Genomic DNA, 23,895 nt, shown 5'->3' with positions numbered 1-23,895 from the left:
AGCTGCCGATTCGAGCAGCTATTCCAGGGATGAGGTCTGCAGACAGACAGAGAGCCAGAGACACTGTGCGGTAAATACAGAGCAGGAGAGGTCCACAATCTCACGCGGTCAGCAAAACGGCAGAGGCATTGATGCAGCCAATTAGCTGATTACCCAGCGAACATTAAACCCTTGATTTCCTCAAACAAGCAGATCTGAACATTTTAAACCGATTTATTTTTGTCTTACTGCTCTTGAATGCTAATTGCATGTGATTTAATTTCTGCCAGCTACACTAGAGTTTGAGTATTTGAGTAAACTAGCAGCGTCTTTCAGAAATGTGCACAAAAATTAAGGACTGAAAATATTGAGGAATTAAACAAAAAGGAATTAAAACAAAACTAACCCAAAAATTTTGGTTCAGACACAAAATGCTGCAGATATACGATGGTGTGGCCAATGAGAATACAGCATAACAATGTGTTTTGTGGAGACAGTTGAAGCGTCTCATGTCACAGTTCTAATTTTTCGTGGATTTTACCAACACGCATGTACACAACTAAAGGTTAAACAGCTGGACTTCGGCGACAGCAGCTGGAATTTCTGGGTGGGAATTTCCGACGGCATCGTCCTCTCTTTCGTCTGTCTGTCACAGCGCACGCCGTCTCCACGGCGCAGGCCTTGACAAGACTTTGATCCTGACTTAAAAAGGATCGAAGAGACGGACTTCATGAGTGAGGGAGAGCGTGGGGCTAAAATCGCAAGAGCAGAAAACTCTAGAATTCTGAAAGCCAACATCCCCCCCCCCCCCCACCACCACCACCATCACCACCACCACCATCAGATCCCGGTCAAACAAGAGCAGCATCCACTGAAAAAGAAAAGAAGAAAAAAAAAAAACATTCAGGCATTTCCAAAGACAAAGAACAAAAGGAATCCTTCATAGTAAAAACATCTCTTAGGGTTCTGTTTATATTTTTCCGGCTCCCTCCCGTGGAAGCGTTGGCACATCTGTCCTGGTTTTACGCGGCACAACCTGTAATCAGGTTAACAAGGAGTTCCGTGCCTGTTTTCCATCTCGGAGATTCGTGGCTCTGCTCCATGTTGTCACTTTGGGCAAACACAGCTTGTCCACGCCAGAAGGTGCCAGTTTGTCAAGTGAGATCAGTCCTTCCTGCCCGGGCCTCGGATTTGCGTGTCAGCAGGGCCCTCGCTGCCGCTGGTGTAGCACAAGACAAGCGAGCAGAAACCGTGTAAGGCGGGGCTCACTCCGTCTCTGAAGTAACCTGTCTCAGATGGAACATCTGTCTATTGCATTATGGATTTATTGATTTGACCCAGAAGCCTTTACACTGCACCTCCAAAGGTCCCCATCTCTTTGATCTCCTGGCCTGGAAGGCAGGCCTGGTGATGGGGAGGCCACGGTGTATTCATCCAGCTGACCACCACTGCATCGGCCCACCCCTCACAAAGCCCTTTTTCAACACCTGTAAGAGCAGGTGGTCGTCCTAATGTTGCGTGTGGTCGGGGAGCCGAGCTCCCCCTTTACGGGGTGCAGCATGAGTCCTCATATGGCTCAGCTCACTTGGCGCACTGTCGCCCTTAGCAACTTGTACCCCAGCTGCTGTCCCCTGTACCACCAATGAAATCTCAGCGCTCAGCAGACCTTGTGCATCAGGAAAAGCGCACTTCATTTAGAGGCCGCACTCTTCCGCATGGTCCTCACTCGGAGCTGCGGCGGTTGACTTTTCGCATTGAAAATAGCGTGTTTCTTAAAGGGGGAGCCAATGTAGCCGGAAAAGACCCTTTGCTCTAGCTTTGGTGTGTGTCCTGAGAGACACAGGGGTGAGTACAGCTAGGGGCCATGGTCTAGAGCTGTGTCAGACACATACAGAATGAGAGTCTTTGTTCGGGTCATTCTCTATAATGTTTCTCCTCAAAGGCACTGGGTGTGGAGGGGTGATACAGACTTTTCTCATTAAAAGAAATTTACCAGGATATCTTCCATGGACAATATAGCCCAGATGCAAATAATGTGTCACTTTATTTAATCAATTACAATCACTTTGAAGAAAATGTAATTCCGATTGTTGAACAATAAAAGTAATAACACGCTGCCGTGTTCTGCTGAGACACTAGGAGGAGATGAGGGAGAGGAAGCGGATGGTTGCTTCCTCCAGGGGCCTCTTTAATTTCCTTACCTGTGCACACCTGGGGCAAGGAAGGCACAGGCGTGAGGTATAAAACCGAATCCCCCCCCCCCCCAGATTCTCGGGGTCATGTGATGAGCAGACTTGGTGCTCGCACGCTTCCTCCCTGCCCACCAGGTGTCGGAGACGTTGCGCAGCCCTGATGTGGGGCTATCATAGACTGAGCGAGGTGTTTGCTTTTCAGAGAAGCTCATTTCAGGGTTGTTTGCTCTTCTGTCTTTGTTTTCCTTCGGAGGGGACACTGATTGGATGATTCCTCTCCTTAACAGCTGGCTCTGTTGACAGGTTTGAATTGTGCGGGTTGGGTCACGTTCGCCGCAGGTTACAAATGCAGAAGAACCTTAGATGCCCCTTCACGTGTGAACACACGCATAGACACACACACACACACACACACACACACACACACACACACACACACACACACACACACACACACACACACACACTCTTTTCCCAAGCTCTCGCTCAGCGCGATGCTACTTCTCATAGCCTGCATGACTGATCATCAAAGTACCTGTAAGTTATGGAACCCACAGTTACGCATATCTCTTCTGTGAACAATTGTGGGGCGTATGTGAGTGGCAGGATTATGGGTATATAAACAATATGATTGCAGTGGGTTCAGGCTGCCGGAGCTGTAGGGTCGGAGTGGTACGCCCCGGCTTTTGTCTCTCTCGGCGGGGAGTTATTGAGCCATCACTCACACACCAAGGTGTGGAGGAGGGGAAATAACAGGGTAGGGCCTGGGTAATCATTGGATAAGCACTGGGCTGGCAGGGCCTGTCTGCAATGCGTCTGCCAGTTGTGACGGACACATCTGGATGCGCGCCAGCCGTTCCGGACTGTGTAATTATGCGGAGTGGGTCGGCCCCTTTCCTCCACCGAGCCCTACTAATCCTAGGAAGTCTTTGAACGGAGACCTTCTGTTCTGGGGCTCTAAGAATGCTCCAAACGGGGGAGCGTCTGGTCCAGAGCTCCTGGAGCTCTTTAAACAGCGATACTCTGGCGCGGAACTTCGGCAGCTCTTTAAACAATGACCTTCTGGTCCTGAAGTTCCGGAACTCTGCAACAGGGCTCTTTGCGGGGTTTTTTTTTTTTTTTTGAAGTTCTGTCCAGGAGACATCCAGTTATTTGAGTCAAATCAGTTCATCTTGTATCACACAGAAAGTATGAAAACTAGCGCAAATCAGCAAAAAATAACATGTAGTCTGAATTCCTCACGGTTGCATCATTCAGCTGAGAAGCGTGTTAAGGTGCCATAGCTCCTGTAGAGATCATAAAACATTTGTGAAATTTGAGCAGCATAAATTCCCAAATAGTACTGACAGCACCCGTGTCGTCATGATGTAATCCAGAGTGCGCGAACTTGGCTCTGCTTTTTTCATGGGCAGAGACTGTCTGAATAATTGACTGAATCCCTGAAGATTAATTTCATTTCACCAGACGCTTATTGCATTTGTTATGACACGGTCACACTTGAAAAAGAGGAAGGTCACAATCATCTTCGAAGATACAACCTGTGGTCTGTTGTGTTTGAAAGCCTTAATAACGCAACTACTGCGATAGACGAGTTCATTGTCTGCATAAACTGTGCTCTGTGTGCGTGTATGTGTGCAGATGTGCATGAGTTTGTATGAGTGTGTCCAAATATGTGTGTGCATAGACCTATCTTTGTGCATGCATATATACATTATGTGCATGTAAGTATGGGTGGTGGATTTGTACGTGTGTGTGTGTCTGTGTGTGTCTGTGTGTGTCTGTGTGTGTGTGCGTGTGTGTGTGCGTGTGTGTGTGCGTGTGTGTGTGTGTGTGTGTATTGTGTGTGTGTGTGTGTGTGCGCGCATGTGCGTGCGTGAGTGCGTGCGTGTGTGTGTGTGTGTGTGTGTGTGTGTGTGTGTGTTGGGGGTTGATTGTACGCATGCCTTTTTCCACCTTTGTGTCTCCTGCAAAAGCCATTGTGCAGAAATGGCTCCAAACTGCTGCGAACAGTAAATAAGCAAGCGATGATTAAAAAGATGATCTCTAATAATTGGAGTCTGTTAGGCTGTCTTTAATTTCAGCGTCCCTGAGGGATCGTTAATTGAATAAGCCACACTGTGGCATTTCTTTTTCACCTCCTCATGCAGTGAGAGTGTAAGAGTGCTTTAAACTTCCTCAACAGCCCCAGGGCCAGATGCAGCGTCAGGAACAAAGCAAGTCAGATGAAAAGATAGCAATTTATGCAAACGCTGGAAAAAGCAAACAGATTAACATTGTTATGTAAACCAGCTGTAGATTCTATCCGTGCCATTTTTATACCCTAATGTCGGTACCATTTGTACGTTATAGTCTCGTTTTTCTCTAGTTCCAATTTCTTTATCTGAGTTATTTTATTCTGATCAGGAGAGGTCAGTTTATGAACTATTTGATTGTACCATGTTGATGAAGTGGTTGTTAACTTCAGCATGCATTTGAGACTGAAAAATGTTTGTGTGTGTGCGTTAGCGTGAGTGTGTGTGTGTGTGTGTGTGTGTATGTGTATGTGTATGTGTATGTGTATGTGTGTGTGTGTGTGTGTCTGTGTCTGTGTCTGTGTCTGTGTGTCTGTGTGTATGTACGTGTATGCATTTGTTTGTGTGTGTGTGTGTGTGGACTAAGGACTAATAGCCACTTGAAAAAAAAAAATGAAATGGTGACCTTCTTTGCTTTTTCATTTGACACATCCACCCACTGTCTAACCCACTGACCCTCAAACCTCTCACACCCTTCCAGTCAATCCTACTCCCCCCACCACCTTTCACCAGTTATCCAGTCTCACCTCTCTTTCTTATTCTTTCCTCCCCCTGCACAGACTCACTGATCTTCTGCCTCCAGCCCAATATTTCTTGTAGCGCTGGCTTCACCCGCAGGGATTTGCTGGAAATAAAAACAGACTTTTGTAACGAACAGGAGAGACTTTAACCTGAATGGAGTGAACTGGCTCCTGAGTTACTGTGCCAGCTTATGAAATCGATGCGTGCTGAAATGCACCCCAGCCCCATAACTCCAGGCCCTCCCTGACGGAACGGATTCTCCTCCTCAAATACCTGCTTCGGTTTCCTTGTGTCTTAGTTCACATCCTCGGAGAAATCCGCGTGGCACTAGGGATCCGAGGGTTTATTATTCTCTTAAATGCGTTCGTATATTTGTATCTTGCACTTACATTCTTGTGTTTATGTTCCCTTTCTCTCTGAGTACTGAGGCCCGGTTTGAGGGCGAGTAATTATTACGCAGAAGTGATTTTACCGCTGAGGTACTCCATTTAAATATTAAAGTGCTAAATCATTTAGACCTCAAAAGGGAGCTTTTTTTTTGCTGATGTGCTCACGTTATGATTAACGGAAGACGCGCATGTTGCGCTCAGGCATACAGGACAGTTCACGCTCCGCGGTGGTTGGGAGCCAGACGAGCGAAACGATTTTCCAGGCGCTTACTCAAACTCCCGTCTGCTTTGTGCGCGCAGCCGTTCAGAGCCAGCAGAACTCTGAGAATGACTGCATTCTTGGATTGTACGTTGGAATTCTGGGACTGGATAATGGAGCTCCCACGTCAGAGTGTTGACCGGTCGTGTCAGCGATTTGTCAAAGGAGTGGAGATTCACAGGGCTGCTTTTCACTGCTGTGTCAGTCACCAGGAACTCTGTTCACTCTGCTGGCCTCCTGATGTCGGGGCACACCAGGACAAACATCTCCCAGGCTCCGTTGTACAGTGTTAAAAGGGACCTGCGGTGGTCACGTGTGTGTGTGTGTGTGTTTTGGACATACCAGTCATATGTAAAGGTCAACTGCTTGATGTGATACAGCACATCACTGTGTATCCAGCTGAGCAGCTAAACACTTTCATCGTTAAATATTTGTGCATTTCTTCCAGAAAACACTGAGGTCAATTTCAGTAGGATAAAAATGTCTGATGACAGCTGTAAAGGTAAACTGCTGGTTATTTTCAGAGACCAGCCCTAGATGGCCTTCTAAGGCATGATTGTGTCTGTGAATCAAATGTCCGTGAACCCCCCCCGACGCTGCGTCTTAGCTCTGGGACTTCCACAGTAAGTGTGTCAGAGCACTTTGTCATTACTCAGTCTCTCGGTGTCCCGGCCTCATGTGAGAGCCCGGCGTTACCGTAATAACCGGGTTGCTGCGGGAACGCTCTCCGCCACGCTGGGATAATGACACGGTATGGCTGTAATCGCCAGCCGCGCAGTTTTCACACAGGAGACGCGTTAACAAAGGGGGAGCGGAGACCTGAGTGGAGAGTGAGAGAGTAATTCTGCCTGCAATTCTCAGCCCTGCAGGACATGGATAGATTACCCATCCTGCTCTGGGAGTAAGAAAGGTGAGCTGGACTGGCGATGCAGTGTATACTGTGGCTGTCTGCCACAACCCGGAGCACAGCGGCTGACACGAAAACACCCCAAAACATGACAATATTATATTTTTTCTGTATTATTTCATTCTTTATTTTATTGTCCTTTATCAGTATTGTGCTCCTATATTTTCATTGGAGCTGTAGTGATCGGTTGATTAATTGCCCTGATTAATCAACTTGAGCATTAGCTGACAAATCATTTGTTGATGGAAATTGAAACACGCATTTTTCAACTCTTCATGCCACAGTGCGGGGATGTAAGGTTTTTGTCATGCGTGCTTGCATGCATTTCATGAAGGAAATGTGAGCGATAAGACAAAAGTTTAATGTTTACATTGCAAACAATTTTTTTTTCCTGTATTGTGACGTATTTGCAGTATCACTTGTGTAGGACTTGTGTAGATGGACTTCTCCCACCCAGTAGCACACTGCAGGAAAATGAAGGTGAGGCTAAGACTACAGGCAATGCTACTGCTTCGGCATGTATGCAATCGTGTATCGCATGGAAATTGTCATTGTCGGAGACAGTGTGTTAGAATCAGCCATACGGATTGTGCTCTCGTGATGTCCCCAGTCAGATGGTATTCAGAACATCCAAAAAAAAAAAAAATTCATACTGCGCATTTGGAGGAAAAGGGGAGAAAAACAGAGTGATTTCAACTGCCAGTCACTCTGCTGGAACATTTTTCGATCAGCTGACAACCCATGTTTATGTCATATTTGTGAGTACTGTTATTGTACATGTTTTGGCAACACAGATGTTTTTTCTCCCTGACTTGGAAGTGAATTGAACTAAGAGAGAAAGAGTTCAATGGAGGGTGAGGGGGAATGAGTAAAGGAGAGGAGAGGGGGAATGAGTAAAGGAGAGGAGAGGGGGAATGAGTAAAGGAGAGGAGAGGGGGACCCTGCATGGGCATTCTGCCACGGCAGCGATGCTGTTTATACGGGGAATGTTTCATGGGTTTTTTCCTTCTCTTGCTTATAAATGTTTATTATCCTTAAGTGCCTGTTTGTAAGTGTTGTTGTTCATGCTATTTTCTAAATCTGTTCTAAATTAATTTCGTCAATGTTGTACTCTTTATGTTCAGGCCAGTAAGGCTCTGTAGAATTAGATGCTTGTTTTTGTTTCAGAGAGATTGGGGAGAGAAACAGGAGAGAGCGGGAGACCGATGAAGCAGTGAAGGTGTCTCCATCTCGATGTACTGTCTCGTCCCCTCTGCATCACCAAGGAGTGTCTCTGCCCCCCCCCCCATTTACATAAATTAACATACATCACCGTGCTTTCGGTTGACTTGCGTTGTTCGGGATGTTACACCCGGAGCCTGTTGTAATGTAGCTTTCACTGAGTTGAAGAGGCGGGGCGCGTCTCCGAGCGAGTCTCCTCCCGCTGGCCCATCAACCAACTTCCCCAGGTGCCGCTGTGTCTCCAGGGTCAAGCGGCTCTGACTAGAACGTCAGGAGGGGAGAGTGAGTGACGGATGAGCGGAGGGAGGCGGGGGGGCGCAGGGCTGGAGGGGAGAGGGACACCAGACGGGTCAGGCTGTGCAAAGCCAGACGGGGGGGCTCTGTGTGTGAGCCACAAACCGTGCCGCCTGTCCACAAAGCCACCCTGCAACAGAGCCGCTGAGCTCCAGATAAACATCTCCGATCGCTGTACCGGCTGTCTCCCGCCATCTCGTCTGCCCGCCGGCCAGTCCGGGAGGGCTGGCGGGCGGCAGAAAGCAGAAGTCCCTCAGACACGCCCGGCCACATAGCCAGCAGCAGCGCTGGTACCGCCAGCGGACAGCCCTCTTCGGCAGGGGTGTCGTCTGACCGAGGGCTAATGGCTCAGTAATGAGTCTCCATCCAGGGCCTGTTTTAACAAGCCTCGTTGAGTCAGACAAATTCTTGCCGGTTCGTGACTTTGCGGTTAAAAGCCAACTGTTATTCTCAAAAAAAAACAAAAAAACCAATTGAAAACCTGATCTTACCATTATCATTCAGCGAGTATATCCAATTAGAGCTTAATAGTCACGTTAACATTCATGATAGGCTCTCTGGAATGAAACAATGTGCATTTAAAAATTAAACTCTGAGCATTTGCTTGGATGAATCTTGCACAGCATAAGTAGACGGGCCTCACCCAGGTGTGTGATAATGCTTGGTAACTCTAGCAAGTCATTTAACCTGGGTTTATGCTATTCAGAGACCGTCTCAGTGAGGTCTTTAATCCTGTCTGTTAGGGATGGATTGAGCCTGAGCCCTGTGTAGTGTATTTAGTGTATCATTTGTTCAGAGGTTTCAGCTTAAAGGTAAAAATCCCCTCAGCTCAATGCATACTTTGTGGCCAATGAATCACAAGACCTTGGTTTACAGTGCATCTGAGAGCCTGTGCTTGCTCTACCTACTGTTAAATTCTCCTCCTCCCTTGAAGTCCATTTTTCTCATAGAAGTTCTTTGTTATTGGCTCTGAGCACTGACTCGCCACTGCACGGTGCCAACAACAACTGATTTTTTTTCTTCAATTTTCAGAAGGGAGGGGTACCTCCTCCCCACACGCACTCACACATGCACGCACACACGCACACCCCTGCCCGGTGACTTTGAAATTGGGCATTCCCCCAAAGTGCCCAACTCTAGATTGTTCCAGCGGATGACTCACAGACACCTGGGCCAACCTCACTGCGCCGCTCACACACTCTGCACATTATTGTCAGAATCATTTCAACTACTGTACGTGAGAGATTATTGCCTATTGCTCTGTAATCTTTTTTTGAAATACTGAGTTAACCTGCATGTTCAGATCTTTGAATGCCTGTGGTAAATAAACCCTATGATAGCTTGTTGTGATGACACAAAATCATGCAATAATGTGTCATGCCCTTTTGTGTGTGTGTGTGTGTGTGTGTGTGTGTGTGTGTGTATGTGTATCGCGGTTTGGTTGCACTTCAGTGTGGACATAGACTGATTTTTAATCTGATCCAGTGTTTGTTCTCCACCCAACGGGGACTGACTGAGCCAGTTTGCTGGCGAGACACCTCTTCTCAGAAGCATGGGGCAAAACACCCTGCAAGCTCTCTCCTTAGTATTGTGGCAAGCCCCTGTGTCCACACATAATCCCGGGTTAGTCATCAAGGAACACAGCAACCAGAGAAGGCTCCATCTGCTGGTCCAAGCTCATGGAATGCTCTGAGCCTCAAGATTCCAAACAGGAGGAAAAACACTGGAATTCTGGGATGTTAAATTGAATAAAGTCTCTGTAGCCGTGACAGTGTAAGTGGTGATTGCTGATTCCTAATTGATTGATTGGATCAGAAAATTTGGGAATCAGATAAGATATTTATGTTTGTCAGGAATAACCCCTGTCTTCCCAGCCTGCCTGTTTTCAGATATCAGCGATGCGGGTTTGGATAGAGGCTCTGCGCAGCCTCAGTGCTAGGACACACCGTGAAAGGGAAGAGAGAGAAAGAGAGAGATAGAGACACTCTCCTGCCTGCTATCCACTGGGGACATGGCAAGGCCCTGTCCTCTCTATAAATAACCTGACTGGAGAAGGAGAGAGGAGCGATTGCTGGGAGAGGGGAGAGGGGAGAAGGGGGGCCGTGACAGGGCTGGTGTGGGGAGAACTCGCAGTGACAGGGCCCGCTCTCGCCACGGCGACCTCTCACCCCTGGCGGTTGGGGTGCTGCAGAGAGCTCGACGCTGGGCGTGCCGAGTGGGGCGGGGCCCTAGCCCTGACAATAGCATAATGTCAGTGATCTAAATCGGTAGAAGGCAGCCCGATTTTACCAGAGGGCTCCTCCTCGTTCTCCCAGAACCGTCAAGCCCGGGAAGCCCAGAATGAGGTCGCGTGGATTAATTGAGCCTAACGATTGGTCCAATTACACAATTAAGCGGCAGGAGGAAACAGAAAGCGGGGCTGAGGCTGAGGCGTTTCGAGGCTAGAGACCTGCCTCACCCCACATTCAGACGACTGCTGAGGGGTGTTGCTGGGCAAAGAGATCAAAATCTGAATTTTCTGAGACTCCACTGTGACCTATGTGTGGTGTCTCTCACTTAGTGTCACATGATATTACCAAATGGTGTGAACAGCTAGGGAGGGAGATGGAGTGAGAGAGAGAGAGAGAAACAGAGAGAGAGAGAGAGAGAGAGAGAGAGAGAGAGAGAGAGAGATAGACAGAGAGAGAGAGGGGGGGATCAGGAACATTCTGAAACCGAGCCAAGCTTTCGTTGAAATCATTTCAATCATCCAATTATCCTGAAACTTCCCTTGAATGAAGCTGCCAAGATTACTGACCTTCCATCTGACTAGCACAGAGAGGAGAGAGGGTATTTGACTGATGAAATTAATGTCCTCCAACACCTTTTTTTGTTGGGGTTGGGAGTGGGGGGCACAGGGGGGCGTACTGTACCTCTTTTTATGTTCTTTCTCCTGTAAAACTGACAAGATGACATGTAGCTGATTTGTTGTCGTTCTCTGTGCTCCTAGGAGCGAAATTGACACAAAGAAACGGTCCTGGAAAAAGTGTGTGGGCGCACGTACATAATGGGTAGAAACGCAGAGGTAAGCAGTTAACCTTACCTCACTGAATGGCTGAAAAGTGATATTACGAGTGCACTGCCCAGTGCCTGTGCAGTGAGTGAACACAGTGCATCTGTATGTGTCAGTCCGGGGCATGATTATGGTACAGGGGCACTGGCCACCAGTTTCAACAAAAAGTGTGTCAGCTAGGTGGGGCTGGCAAACTTCTCATCTCTCATCCAGCGGACTAGAGGCACTTTTCCTTGATAATCAAAGCCTGCGTGCAGCTGTTCAGGGTAATGGGGCCTGGCAACAGACAAATCTGAATCTGAAGCACACAATGTTTTAATTTGATGTTTTTTTTTTTGCAGCATTCCGTTGTCTAGAAAAAGGGAAGGCATATCAATGCACGGCTTATTCAAACCCTGTTTGAACTCCGTTTAAAAGTTTCCCTAACGAGGTGCTGGATCTGTCACAACCTCTCTGCCTGTTGTATTTTGAGTTTTAAAGCAGGGAGATGAAGCGCGGCAATTAGCGATGTTTAGCAAAGCAGTACAGTGAGAATACTTTAAAAGTTAATTAAGCCTCCGTGCACTGGGAGAAAAAAAAAAGAAAAAAAAAAAAACCTTGCTTCTTCTCATTCCCCCTGAGAAAGAAAACATTCTTTTTTAAAATGCTCCTGGTTATACTTCATCATTTTAGTCGGAGGAAACCTTGATCCCACATAATTTCATCTCCAATCTCCATAAGGTTTCAAATTTCAGAAGGAAAGTGTCAGAAATGAAGAATCCTTTTTTTATTAACCCTTAATGGGTTAAACATCCTTGTGAGTGAGCAGCAGCTCAGTCCTCCTCTGTAACTGCGCTGCTTGGAGCAAGCATTAGATCTATGGCTGAAGTAGCGGCTGTGCTGTTGACACAGCTCAGGGAGGTCTTATTGCTTTTCGATCTCCGGCGCGCCGTCTGTGTTATTAGCTTCTTTTTGTGGAAACGTGGCGAGGACGGTCCATGTGTATTCAACCACCAACCCCCCCCCCACCACCACCACCACCACCCCGACTGTGCATGTCTCCACAGTCTGCGCTTGGCTCACCTGCATGGTGGAGGAGACCCCCTCCGTCTCTTCAGAGAGATGCTCTTGCTTCACAATATCCAAACTGTGTAGATTCTCACACCTTATTGGTGTAAGACAGTGCTCAATATCAGTACTGGTGACATACTTTCATATACAGGAAGCATTGCTGTACTGCATCTCCCATTACGGATACAGACGAGTGCTGCCAAAATGGTGAAAAGTGATGATGGTGACAGTGAAAGGGAGAAGGCTGCTGTATGAATAACTGGGTTACTCCTCCCTGCCCACTTCATTGCTCCTCTACTTCCGTTACTAACCCAGTTCGCCCCATCCCCTGTAAACACACCTGCCCCAAGTTTTTCTGGAGGATCTTTGGGGTTTGTTGGGACGTTGAAGCTCTCCTGTGGGATGGGCATTGCAATACAATAAAGGACTTTAAAAGTAGATTTTGTGGGTACTTACTCATACTTACTTATTGTTCTCTGCTTATAGTAAATATGAATAGGAGCGCTTGACAAAATAACAGACTAGCAAGGCACGGTGATATCTGTGGCATTATATTACATGGGTGTGAGGAGAATACTGTCCTTTTTAATTGTTTCAGACATATTTAATCATTTTTAATGAACAGTTCTGCAATTAATATTGTTAATCCCTTGGATTAATCTGCTTGTCAACTCCCTTCAGAGCCAACGCTCCAAACACTCTTTAATATCATTAAGGGAAAATAAATTAAAATGTACTCTTTTTTTTTTTTAAACACCACGGATATTTCAACCCTAAGTTTTATTGCTTTTTAATCACAAATTTGCTCTGTGCCTGTTCGAATCGGCTCACCTTAATTTGACTTCTCGAAAGACTCTGGGCGCTTGTTTTGCAGGAGGGTTTATTAACAGACCCAGCGACTGGAGCGGTTGGTTGGGGGTGGGGGATTGGGGGGGGGGGGGGATTGAGGAGGGCTGTATGAAAGCTTAAAACCCCCTTCTCACCCCCCTTTTTGCAGAGTCGTGCCCTGCTCCCTGTCTGGGTTGTTAGACCAGAAATTGCCAATAAATAGCAGTGTGTTGCCTTTGTCTCCAGCACTAGGGGATCATTAGCACTCTGACATCTGATTGGTCTGTTAAAGAGAGGAGGAAGAGCCGGGTCATTATCATGATCTTCCTTCATGAAGATGTTCATGAACTTGTTTGCAGTGCTAAGCCCCCTTTATATATAGACACGGAAAAGACCCACAAGTAAACCTCGAAGTAATGTGAAAATACAGACTTTGAAAACATGGACATGCATCTGAAAAGCATGAGCTACCCCACCGTGCACTCAGTCAGACTGACACGGGGAAGTCCCTGTGCAAAGATCAGCAGGCAGGACCTGTGACCAGGTGAGCACGCGCACCTGGTGCAGGAGAGCTAAAATCTGGCACAAGTGATCACTGAAAGAGCCGTGCACGATCGCCAGTGATGGGCGTGAGAGGGGTATCGGGCCGAGAGGTGTCGGGTAATCCCTGCCAGGCCGTCACGGAGCAGCCTGGGTCAGCCCTCTTATCGCAGCCGTGGAGATCGGTGCCCCGGGCGACCCAGTAAGGGTGCCACTGCGGGATTAGTCACACACCGCATGGAGGTTACTAATCCCCCATTTAGTTAATACAGTGGGGCGGTTTATCTCGGCTTGCGTTTCGCCACTGTGACAGACCCCTGCAGAATCTGTCTCCTCCCGCTTTCTTTCGGATCGCCCTGCGAGTCTCTCAGCCACTTATTCTACGCACTGAAAGGAACAAAGAGCGTAGCGACCGGAGCCAAATGGGGGTTGGGGGGGGGGGGGGGGGGGGGGGCTCACATTCTAAAGTTCATTCTGTCACCGGAGTGAGTGACAGTGGGGGATTCCATCCGGCTCTGTGACCAAAGCCCGCCAGTAACAATACGTCTGCATTAGCGTCGGTCAGTGGAGTGTCCATGCCAAAATTCCATAAATGCTGCTGGTTTTCGGGCAGGTCAGTGGTTCGAACAGAAAAACTACCACATTGCTTTTTTTTTCAAAATAACTTCATTAGAGTTGAAAGAGTATCATAAAGCGACTGTATTGACTGTTTGTAGATGTATGGTGTTTAAGGACGACATGGCAGAACCATGAAGCAGCTCTCTGCTGGTTTCAGTCAACTTCTTCACCCTGCCTTTGCTAACGAGCCCTCAGTTGAGTGCCAGGCTGTGGTGGCGGGGGTGGAGAGCACAGCCCTGCCATAACACTTGGCAGGAGGGTATCCTCTCTCCCTCTGCCAAGGCTTAAACCGGCAGGGTAATCAATCAGACAATACGGTGAAAGAGTTTTTTTTTCTTCTTTCTTCCTCTTCTCTTCTTTTTATTTAGAAAAGATTGGTTCCTCAGGCAGGCGTGTGTGTGTATGTGTGTGTGTGTGTGGTTTGCTTGCAGGGAAACAGCGGCTGGTGTTCAATCACGTATCCAACGCCGCGTGGTCTCAGCTTTTTTTTTCGGTTATCAGGGCACACGATCGGCTGTTGTGTTTATCGCCGGGGCTATTCCCCCGGAAACCCACCGCACGATAATGGGTCCCGGATCCGTGTTTCCTGTGTATGAAGCACAGGGGCCTCGATCAGATGGGCAGAGGGAGGCCTCTAATGACTGTAAAACTGCACCACACTCTGTGCATTTGTTTCATCAGTTATTCCTTTAAAACAAGCCTGTTTATGTGCCAGAATTTCGGCTTGCTTAAACATCCAGACTCATGTCAATGTCAGCGGTGAGATTCTGGAACCGGATAAATAGAAACCCATTACTACACGCAGTCCTTTGAGGAAAAATAATGAGAAACTTGTCTCTCCAGCTCAGTGTAGTTTTTTTCGGTGGCTTTGGGCTGATCTGTGATCAGATGCTCTGCGGCGGTCTGAATCCGCAGCTCCAGGGACCCCTAAGCAGGCCAGACACTGAGGATAAACATGCGTCTGGACAGGGCACTTTATGGGGAGACGGCAGACCGGACCAGACCTGTCAGTCAAACACCTCCCACACTCTGCGTCCGCGGTTTCATAACCTGAGAGGGACACGGCGCTGCAAAAATGTCATATTTCATTACATAAATGAAGTGTGAATGCAATGGATAATACATGCAATCCATATAACTTTGCACTGGATGTATGCAATGGATGTTACATGCAGTACATAACACTTATCTGAATTCTGTATCTTGTGTTTTTTTTCATAAACCTTTAAATAGTAATTAAATAGTATGAAATAGTGTGAAAATCTTGGGAGTCAAGATGGGAGCGATATTGGAACTATCGTCTGGTTGAGAACAGACTGTACACTCTTATTTTGAGATTATTAGGGTAAGTCGATAGGAATTAGAAGGGTGTTCTTTTGAGAGGCTTCTTGTTTTCACTGCGAGCAGGGACAGGAGCCACAGGACTGGCCCTCGGCTCACAGCACGGGCTCCGCGCCAGGAGTTTAGCATTGTAATGCATACAGCATCGAGGCCTTTAAACCGTGGGGCAGCTGTGCGCTGAGCGGTCAGGGGCGCGGGACTTTAGGGTTCAGATACCTCTGCCATCCCCCGGAGCGCGGCTCTTTATCTGGGCTTCTACAGGGGACGGGCCCGGCGTCTGAGCGGGCTCCAGGATTCGTCAGGGGCCGTGGGTAAGAGCGCGATCCTGACGAGAGAGTGAATGCTAATAACCGGCGAGCTGCCCCTTAGCGCTCTGTACCGTGCGGCGCTGGAACGGGCCACGCTGCTGAGGACAGAGATAAGCGCCCCTCCCTGGGGGGGGTACATGTGTGTTCCCTGTGGTTCGGTGCTGTCCAAAATGGCAGCCCGCACCCTACCGTCACGGAACTGCAGGGACTGCTTCGGGGTTGCAGTGACGGATCACTCTGACGGTGAATGGCCGTAGGGTGCGGAGGTTTGGGGGACGGGGGGGGGGGGGGTGATTGGGTGGTTGACACCGGCCCATTTGCGGCGTTCTGACAGCACACCCTGGCTCGGGCTCCCAGAATGCAAACACTAACTCTCCCTGACAAACAGGGATGTCCCTCTCCTCTCTGCGCTTCCTGTTTGGGGATCTGCTCACTGAAACATCTCTTCTGGATGAAAGTCATGAAAGAGCCCTGAAAAACAATGCCATCTGTCAACGGATGCGGTCAAACTTGCAGGAATGTGTGTGTGTGTGTGTGTGTGTGTTTACGTGTGTGTGTGTGTGTGTGTTTTTACGTGTGTGTGTGTGTGTGCACGTCTGTATGTGTATTCCTGTGTGCACATGTGCATGAGCACATTTGTAAAGCGAACACCTGCATGAGGAGAATTACCTGTGTAAGTTTCCCTTCTCTGCAGGATGAGAGGTGGAAAAGTGAGGCTGTAGATTTCAGTAAATGAAATATTTATGGCGGCCGTTAATTAAGATTCCAGTGGTAGGAGTTGGTGGAACCTCGGGAGCACATTAAAACTCCGCTAATAAGACCATTTCCATTTAATGCATGCAGGCGGAGCGGCCGAGAGGGACACCCCAGCACCCCCCAGTTTCGGGGCATCTGGAGCAGGTCTCAGCCGGGCGGGGGGAGGGGGTGAGCAGAAAGGTTTCAGGCTCTTTGAGGGAACAAAACAAATTCAGGTACCATAATAGCAGCTTGTACGTCGTGGGTCGGGAGCGGAGCGACCCTGAAACACCATTATGTTCCAGTAGCCTGCTGATTACCTCTCCTGCTCCTGTCTCAACCGGAGTTTGGGCAATTAATCAAGTCCCGGGGCGCCAGGCTGGCACAGCGGGTGGCACCAGAACCGCCCAGCAGAGCAGAGGTGCTCTGGAGAGGAGCCGCGGGCCCTGCCGGAGTTGGACCGGGTCAGGGTGCATAATGAATTGACGGGGGGGCGAGAGGAGTTGAGTGAGCGGAATGCCCCACCCGCTCCTTTCCACCCCCCCCCCCCCCCCCCCCCCCCCCCCCGCCTGAATTCTGCAGCGACCCGAGTCAAGAGAGCTGCTGCATCATCGGTAAGGACGAGGACACCTCGGCTCAGTTCCTGTCGCCGGGGCGACCCTACCTACCTACCCCACCCTCTCTGCCCCCCCCTTCCTCCTCTTCCTCCTCCTCATGACCTTTACAGCCCTCTCTGTCTGGCGCTGGGACTGCACCTGTCTGTGTTCTCCCACCTGAGAAAGGTGTGGGGGTGATAATCATGTCCTCCCCCCTCCTGCCATGCTGGAGAGAGTGTCTGCTGGCAGGAGAGGCAGTCCGTGCCCTGTGCTCTGTGCCTCCCCCCGGCTGATCCGCGCGGCCCCTCTCTCTCTCAGTACCCCCCACCCCCTGTGAAAAACGGACGCACCCATCAGACGCACCTCTCTGCAGTCAATGCCGCTCCTCACAGCGGCGTGTCAGGGCCGGTATCGACACGCACAAAGGCTTGCTGCTCGTGGGCTTGGTTCAGAGACATGTGCAATGTGTTTTTGCTGCCAGGTGCAATCTGTGTGTTATTGCTGTGAGGGTGAGCTGTGATCTGTGTGTGTGTGTGTGTGTGTGTGTGTGTGTGTGTGTGTGCGTGTGGACCTGTACTGTATGTGTGAACTTCTGTCTGTGTGTATGTCTGGCTGAACACGTGTTAGCTTGTATGTGTGTGTGTTTCTTATCATCATGTGTCTGTATGTGTGCCTGTGTGTGAACACATGTTAGCATGTGTGTGTCTGCATCTTTGCGTGTATATGTGTGAAAGTGATTCCATGTGTGTGTGTGTGTGTGTGTGTGTGTATATGTGTGTGTGTGTGTATATGTGTGAAAGTGATTCCATGTGTGTGTGTGTGTGTGTGTGTGTGTGTATGTGTGTGTGTGTGTGTGTGTGTGTGTGTGTGTGTGTGTGTGTGTGTGTGTGCACGCCTCTCTTGCTGAAAGAGGGTAGCTGATTCTCTCGCTCTCTCTCATGGCTCCCTCGTGAGTTAGGGCTGCAAATTGCGCTGACATTTCTGCTGTGTTTGTAATTAGGACCAGGGTCCACTGGGGCGACTGCCCCACCCCCCCACCACCCCGTACACAGAAACAGTGTTCGTGGAGCATTTGTGCACAGTGCTGGCGTAGTCTTAAGCGGCATATGCTTAAGGACACTGCATTAGCTGGCATGGCAGGGAAATGAGCATCCACATAATTATTAGGTTTTTTTTTTTCCTCCTCTCTCACACCTTTGGTACAAGATTTAGCAAGAACATTGCAGGATAAATTCGGAATCGCATATTCGCTCTCACAGAGTAATCTATTGTGCAACCGTTATTAGTGCGCACAAATTAGTGCATTGATATTCAGGGAGTGTCACCTGTGTAATTCTCATGAAAAGCTGGAGAGGATGCGAGCGCGTTATCCGTGGAGACGTGGAGGCCGGGGGGGAGTTTGGGAGGGGGATTGTGTTAAACAGGGCCGGGGCCTCGGCTGGACCTTCGAGAGAGGGAGCAGAGGGAGAGGAGGCAATTTGAGCGTGCAGTGTAGTGAGACCCCCTTCATTAAATGTGGATGCGGTGTAGGGTCCTCAGCAACTTTAGTGGGAGATTCGTCGATTTCTCCCCCCCTCCCCACCATCGCTCACTCTTCCCTCCAGAGGGGGGCTCTTGCTCCAAGGGCGACACGGTGGAAGGCCAGGGTGGAGGGGCGCAGGGGTGCATGCTTGCATGACCAAATTCTGTGACTGAGTCACTCCTCACTTCTGACTGTCTTCGTGCCTGCCTGTGAGCCCAAGACAGGGGGTGTGGGTAGGTGCTACTGGCTCATTTAGAAACAGCACATTCTGGTCACTATCCAGTGGGTCGTGACTTTCGTCACTCATCGTATAAAGCTTACAGCCTGTCTTTGTGTAACACAGCCTGTGTTGTGCCTCTGGGCTTGAGAAGAGCCTCTGCCTCATGTAGTCTGATACCACAAACTGGACAAACACAGACATTGATGGCATTTTAGTGGCATTGGCGGATGGATTAAACTGGGGTATACCAATGGACTGGGCTGTCCCAACAGTGAAACACAGTACCAGTAATTTTATATTTTGGGAACTTTGTTGTTTCTCTTAGTTTTTGCCACAGGGACATGTGTAAACTGTGTAGCACTTTGACAAGTCATTTTAGCTCTGATGTGCTCTTGGAGTCTGCCATACTCTAGATGACATGGAAACGTGATATTTTAGAAGTGATTGTGGAAACCCAGCATATTCAATTCTTTCATTCCCCATCAAAAGAAAGTGAGGAACCAAGATCTTGAAGATTAATTAAGGTGGTAAGCAACAACAACAGAAAGAAACTTCCATTGTACTGGTAGTCATAGCCTGTCCACCTTTGACGTCAGGGGATTGGAAAGGGTGATCGTCGATTGGCTGCTGCTCCTTTGTGAGGTCATATGAGGCAGGATCCTGAATTGCCACCATGATAAGGATAGGGAAATGGACAGGTTCTTGACAGAGTGAGCCAGAGGCTTGCTGATGCCCTCCTGTGTTCACAGCACTATCGGTGCATAGTGGCATGTCCCAGTACAGCGTGTCTCTCCTCTTTCCTGACCTCAGAGGCCTGTATGAGCCCACAGATCCTCCACCCTTTGAAAAATCCTGCCTAAGAACTAAGGCACCCCCTCCCCACCCCTACTCCTCCCAGCACCCCACTGAAGTTCCTTAATTCAACCCCACCTCTCTCACTCTGCCCCCGACCCTTCTCTCTGTGTCCCCAAACTCCACCCAGCTCCCTCAGCTTTGTGGGACACAGGGTCTCAGCCTCTACCACCTGTAAGCCGCGCATTCCAGATAGAGAGGGGGCAAATTCTAAGCAATAGAGAGCGAGGAGATTATCACATTGTTGTGACTGACGATTCTTATTTGTTTTTTATGAGTTTAGTGGAGCTCTATCTCTGGTGCATTAGATGAAGATTAACTTACAGCAAACTCCTTTCATCTGTCACTTTCAGAATAAATCAGACATTGGTTTTACAATGGAGCACTTTTTACAGTTTTCTCTTCTGGATTTTTTTTTTTTTGCTCACAGTGAAACAAACAGTGGATGATTTAGAGGGAAACAGAGAAGGGGGAATTTCTGAGGATAAAGAGGGGAAAGGGAAGAGTAAGCCTGTACAGGTTTGAACCTGCATGTGAGAGACCAGGTAGACCACCGTGACCTCTAACGTGTGGCCACACACCTGGCTTGCTTGCTCCGCATGGACACTTGGAGAGCTGTTGCGGCCAACTTTGAGATAAACTGCTAATTCAATAACTCACCCTGTTTCTCCTGACAGAGTAATAGGACCAGGACAGTGATGCCATTATCAGGCGCCGAACGAGCCCTCGGACAGCGTCTTGTCCGTGAAGCTGGCTGAATGCTTTATAGTACGGCATGGCCCTAATAAAACATTCAGCTTGTCTCCTCTTGTTCCTCGCAGCACCTGAGTGACAGCTTTATTTCCCAGCCTTGCCCAATCCATTTGTGACCCATAAATCTCCCAAAACAACTAGTGCTGGCAGGGGATTGCTGGATGTCCTGCTGGGATGTCCAGTAGCACTGGGATGCTGGGTGTCAAGACTACAGTAGCAGAAGGTTATCCACTCTTCTCCGTGTCTTCCTTTTTCAGCTGAAATATGTGTATTTCTTGCTTTGACACTGAAGTGTTTGTGAAGATTCTATACATTGCTGGAAGAGTTTCTGCCCTCAAACTGTAGAGAGGCATTTTAGCTGTGGAGAGGAAAGATTATGTTAGTGACTGAGTGACTGAATGATCTCTGCAGTGGATTGGCTGGCCGCTCGGGTGTGGGCGTGGTTTTCCTTGGCCCGTAGCTGTGTGCGTGTGTGTGTGTGTGTGTTTTTTTGTGACCTCTCTGGGATGTCGGAGATTTCCGTACCGGCGGAGTGCCTGGCTCCCCTCCAGGCCCCGCTGTCTCCGCGATGCTCCACGAGCCGGGATTAAAGAGCATTATGTATTCAGCCAAGCGCAGAAAATTAAATAATGCCCCGCCGTTGTGTCCAAATCACAGAATGGAAAATAACCCTCTTTTTTGGGTTTGAGTTATTACATTCTGTCAGAAAGATAACCTCCCCCCCCCACCCCCCACCCCCCTTTCCCGGCTCCCCACCTCCACTACCACCACCACCACCACCAATTCCCCAGGCTTCCAGGTTTAATGCAGAAATCCTAGTCCAGTGATTTTTGGCATTTAATTGTCTGGTGACATGAGTTCAGTGTAAATCCCTGCTGCTGTGCCTTGCCTTCTCTATGCAAGGGGCCGTGCCCTGCCGGAGGCCCTGCAGTAACATGGACAGCCTAATAGTCGTTAGGGGGCAGCGATCGCCCTCAGATAATGTCCGTTTGAGCCACTACAGCAGCCTGCACCCAGTCTTAAGGGAAGCTCTGTGCTATCAGTTTACCACTTTAGTCCACTATGAAAAAAAAACAGACACAGTAATGATCGTGTGACACAGCTTGAAAATTGTCCTGCGTTCCAGCAGCCCTGAGAATGGCATCATCGTGTGCAGCATGTTCTCAGGCCGGCTCCGATTAGGGCGTGTTTGACACCGCCTTTATTGCTGCATCTGAGCAGATAATCAAATGATCGCAGCAGTTGTTTATTGAGGCAGGCACAGGCTGGACATTACTATATCGGGTGTGTGTGTGTGTGTGTGTGTGTGTGTGTGTGTGTGTGTGTGTGTGTGTGTGTACGTATGTGTGTGTGTGTGTATTTTTTTCAGCTCGACTGAAAGAATACAGGGTTACAGCTAGCGGAAGAATGTGAATTGATTAACGATATAACCGCTATAGAGGCTTGCTGCCGATGGTTTCTCCCCAAGGATCTCCTGGCTCCTTTTCAAGGAAGGGGAGCGTCACGGCGCTCCATGCATCGTAGACGCGTCTGTCCCAGACCTGGCGCGGGGTGGAGGGGCGGCCTTTCGGAAATACAGCCGCGCCACAGCGTTGCAGAGACCAGACGCTCCCCACCGGCCCTCGTTAGACACGTTTCCCCTGACCGGTAAAACGCCGCTGTCAGAAGAGGATGGAAGGATGTAGGCTTTTAATCCACGTGCTGAATTAGTGTCGACTCAACCCGGCGTTGCCCTGTCAGTTCCCTGTTTTTTTCTAGGGAGTGTTTCAGATATTTTCTTGAACAGTTGTAAAATTCGCTGAGAAAGAACTGAGTAATGCTTCCATACGGCGCCGTGGCTAAAGTGCATCATTACCCATGCGTTTCAATAAATCATAAACCCCGTGGCATTCTTTCGCACGGGCGCGGAAGCCACATTTACATACATATTGTTTCTCACCTTTTATATTTTCCCTTTCCTCAGAAACTCTGCAATCTGCAGATCTCCCACCCAAGGAAACACTTAATGAAATAACAGGAGAAGGAGAAGTTTGGTTCAGTGTCGGAGGGAGAAATTATTACTTGGATCAGGGAGAGTCATTGAGGGGGCTTGTCTTGGCTATTTGGTCCTGTCTGTTGGACAGTTGCAAAGCTTTCTAGGTCAAGGTCTGCATTAATGACTGGTTCCCTCTGTACCGTGATAGGTATAAATTGCCTATCAGTGACTTGCTGGATCGAACCAATCATAGCCATGGAACAAAGACATGTTATGTTACATTACATTATTGGGATTATCCAGAGCGACTTACATGGGTTAAAATGTTACATGCTATCCATTTATACAGCTGGACATTTACTGAGGAAGTTCTAGGTTAAGTAACTTGCCCAAGGATACAGCAGCAGTGCTCAAGTGGGGAATCAAACCGGCAACCTTTACCGGTTACGACTTCTGCCCATTATCACTATGCTACACACTATGCTACAATGTTAATTGATGGATGGAAGTCAGTGATTGACAGTATGTGGGAATTCCGCCCACTGTGGTGTTGATGAAGCCACACTCATACGGTAGTGTTAATACATTCAAACCCTTCAGTAGTTGAGGAAATGGATCTCCACATATAACAGAACATCCGGCAGGGGAAATGCTGCCATGTCTGTATCTACGTATGTGGTACATAAATATACGCTATATACGTCAAAATGTGTGGCATATACTATGAAAATATTTCAGTGTGAAATGTATCCCACAAGAATATGCGAAAGAATTAATGTTTTATTTATTATATAAAAATATAGTATGAGTAGTAAATGTTGACTTACGAGAATGTATATTATGCACAACTTGAATTTTATATATATATATGCGTGAGCTCTCTGTCAGTGTCACTGTTTCAAGGCCTCTGTAAATAAAATTTAGTTCCCATATTGCTCTCTCTCTCTTGCACAGATGTCTCACTCCACATGGCCTGCTCAGCCTCGGTGCTTCTCATTGACACAGAGCGCAAAGTGACAGTGTATCCTTCACCCCTGTAATATGATGACCACTTACATTTTTAACGTTGCGTCAGCTGACATTGATTCTATTCTTTCTATAATTAGAATGCATTTACACTAGCTCAGGGCAATTTGTGTGTGTGTGTGTGTGTGTGCGTGTGTGTGTGTGAGGGAGAGAGTGGGAGAAAAAAGTGTTTGTGTATGCATGAGAAAGCAAGAAAGGGAAAGACTGTGTGTGTGTGTATGAGTGTATTATGTGTGCAATCGTGTGTGTGTGTGTGTGTGTGTGTGTGTGTGTGCATTCATGTGTGTGTGCATTCATGTGTGTGTGTTCCTAGGGCAAGTATGTGCTAAAAGTATGCACAATTTGAGCCAGCGCTTGGGGAATCGTAGGATTATTGACCCTTAGCGGCAGGTTCCTTGAAGTGTGGCCTCTCTCTCTCTCTCTCT

General features: G+C 48.3%; 1 protein-coding gene across 1 annotated transcript in view; it reads left to right on the top strand.

The window, feature by feature from the left end:
• The window catches only part of LOC118790845 (A disintegrin and metalloproteinase with thrombospondin motifs 2-like), a 126,972-nt gene that overhangs the window by 57,386 nt on the left and 45,691 nt on the right, over positions 1 to 23,895 (top strand). The gene's annotated exons all lie outside the window — the stretch shown is intronic.

The sequence above is a fragment of the Megalops cyprinoides genome, chromosome 16, assembly GCF_013368585.1.
Source record: "Megalops cyprinoides isolate fMegCyp1 chromosome 16, fMegCyp1.pri, whole genome shotgun sequence".
In the NCBI taxonomy this organism is placed as follows: domain Eukaryota; kingdom Metazoa; phylum Chordata; class Actinopteri; order Elopiformes; family Megalopidae; genus Megalops; species Megalops cyprinoides.
This window is presented reverse-complemented; position numbering and strand designations above follow the sequence as displayed.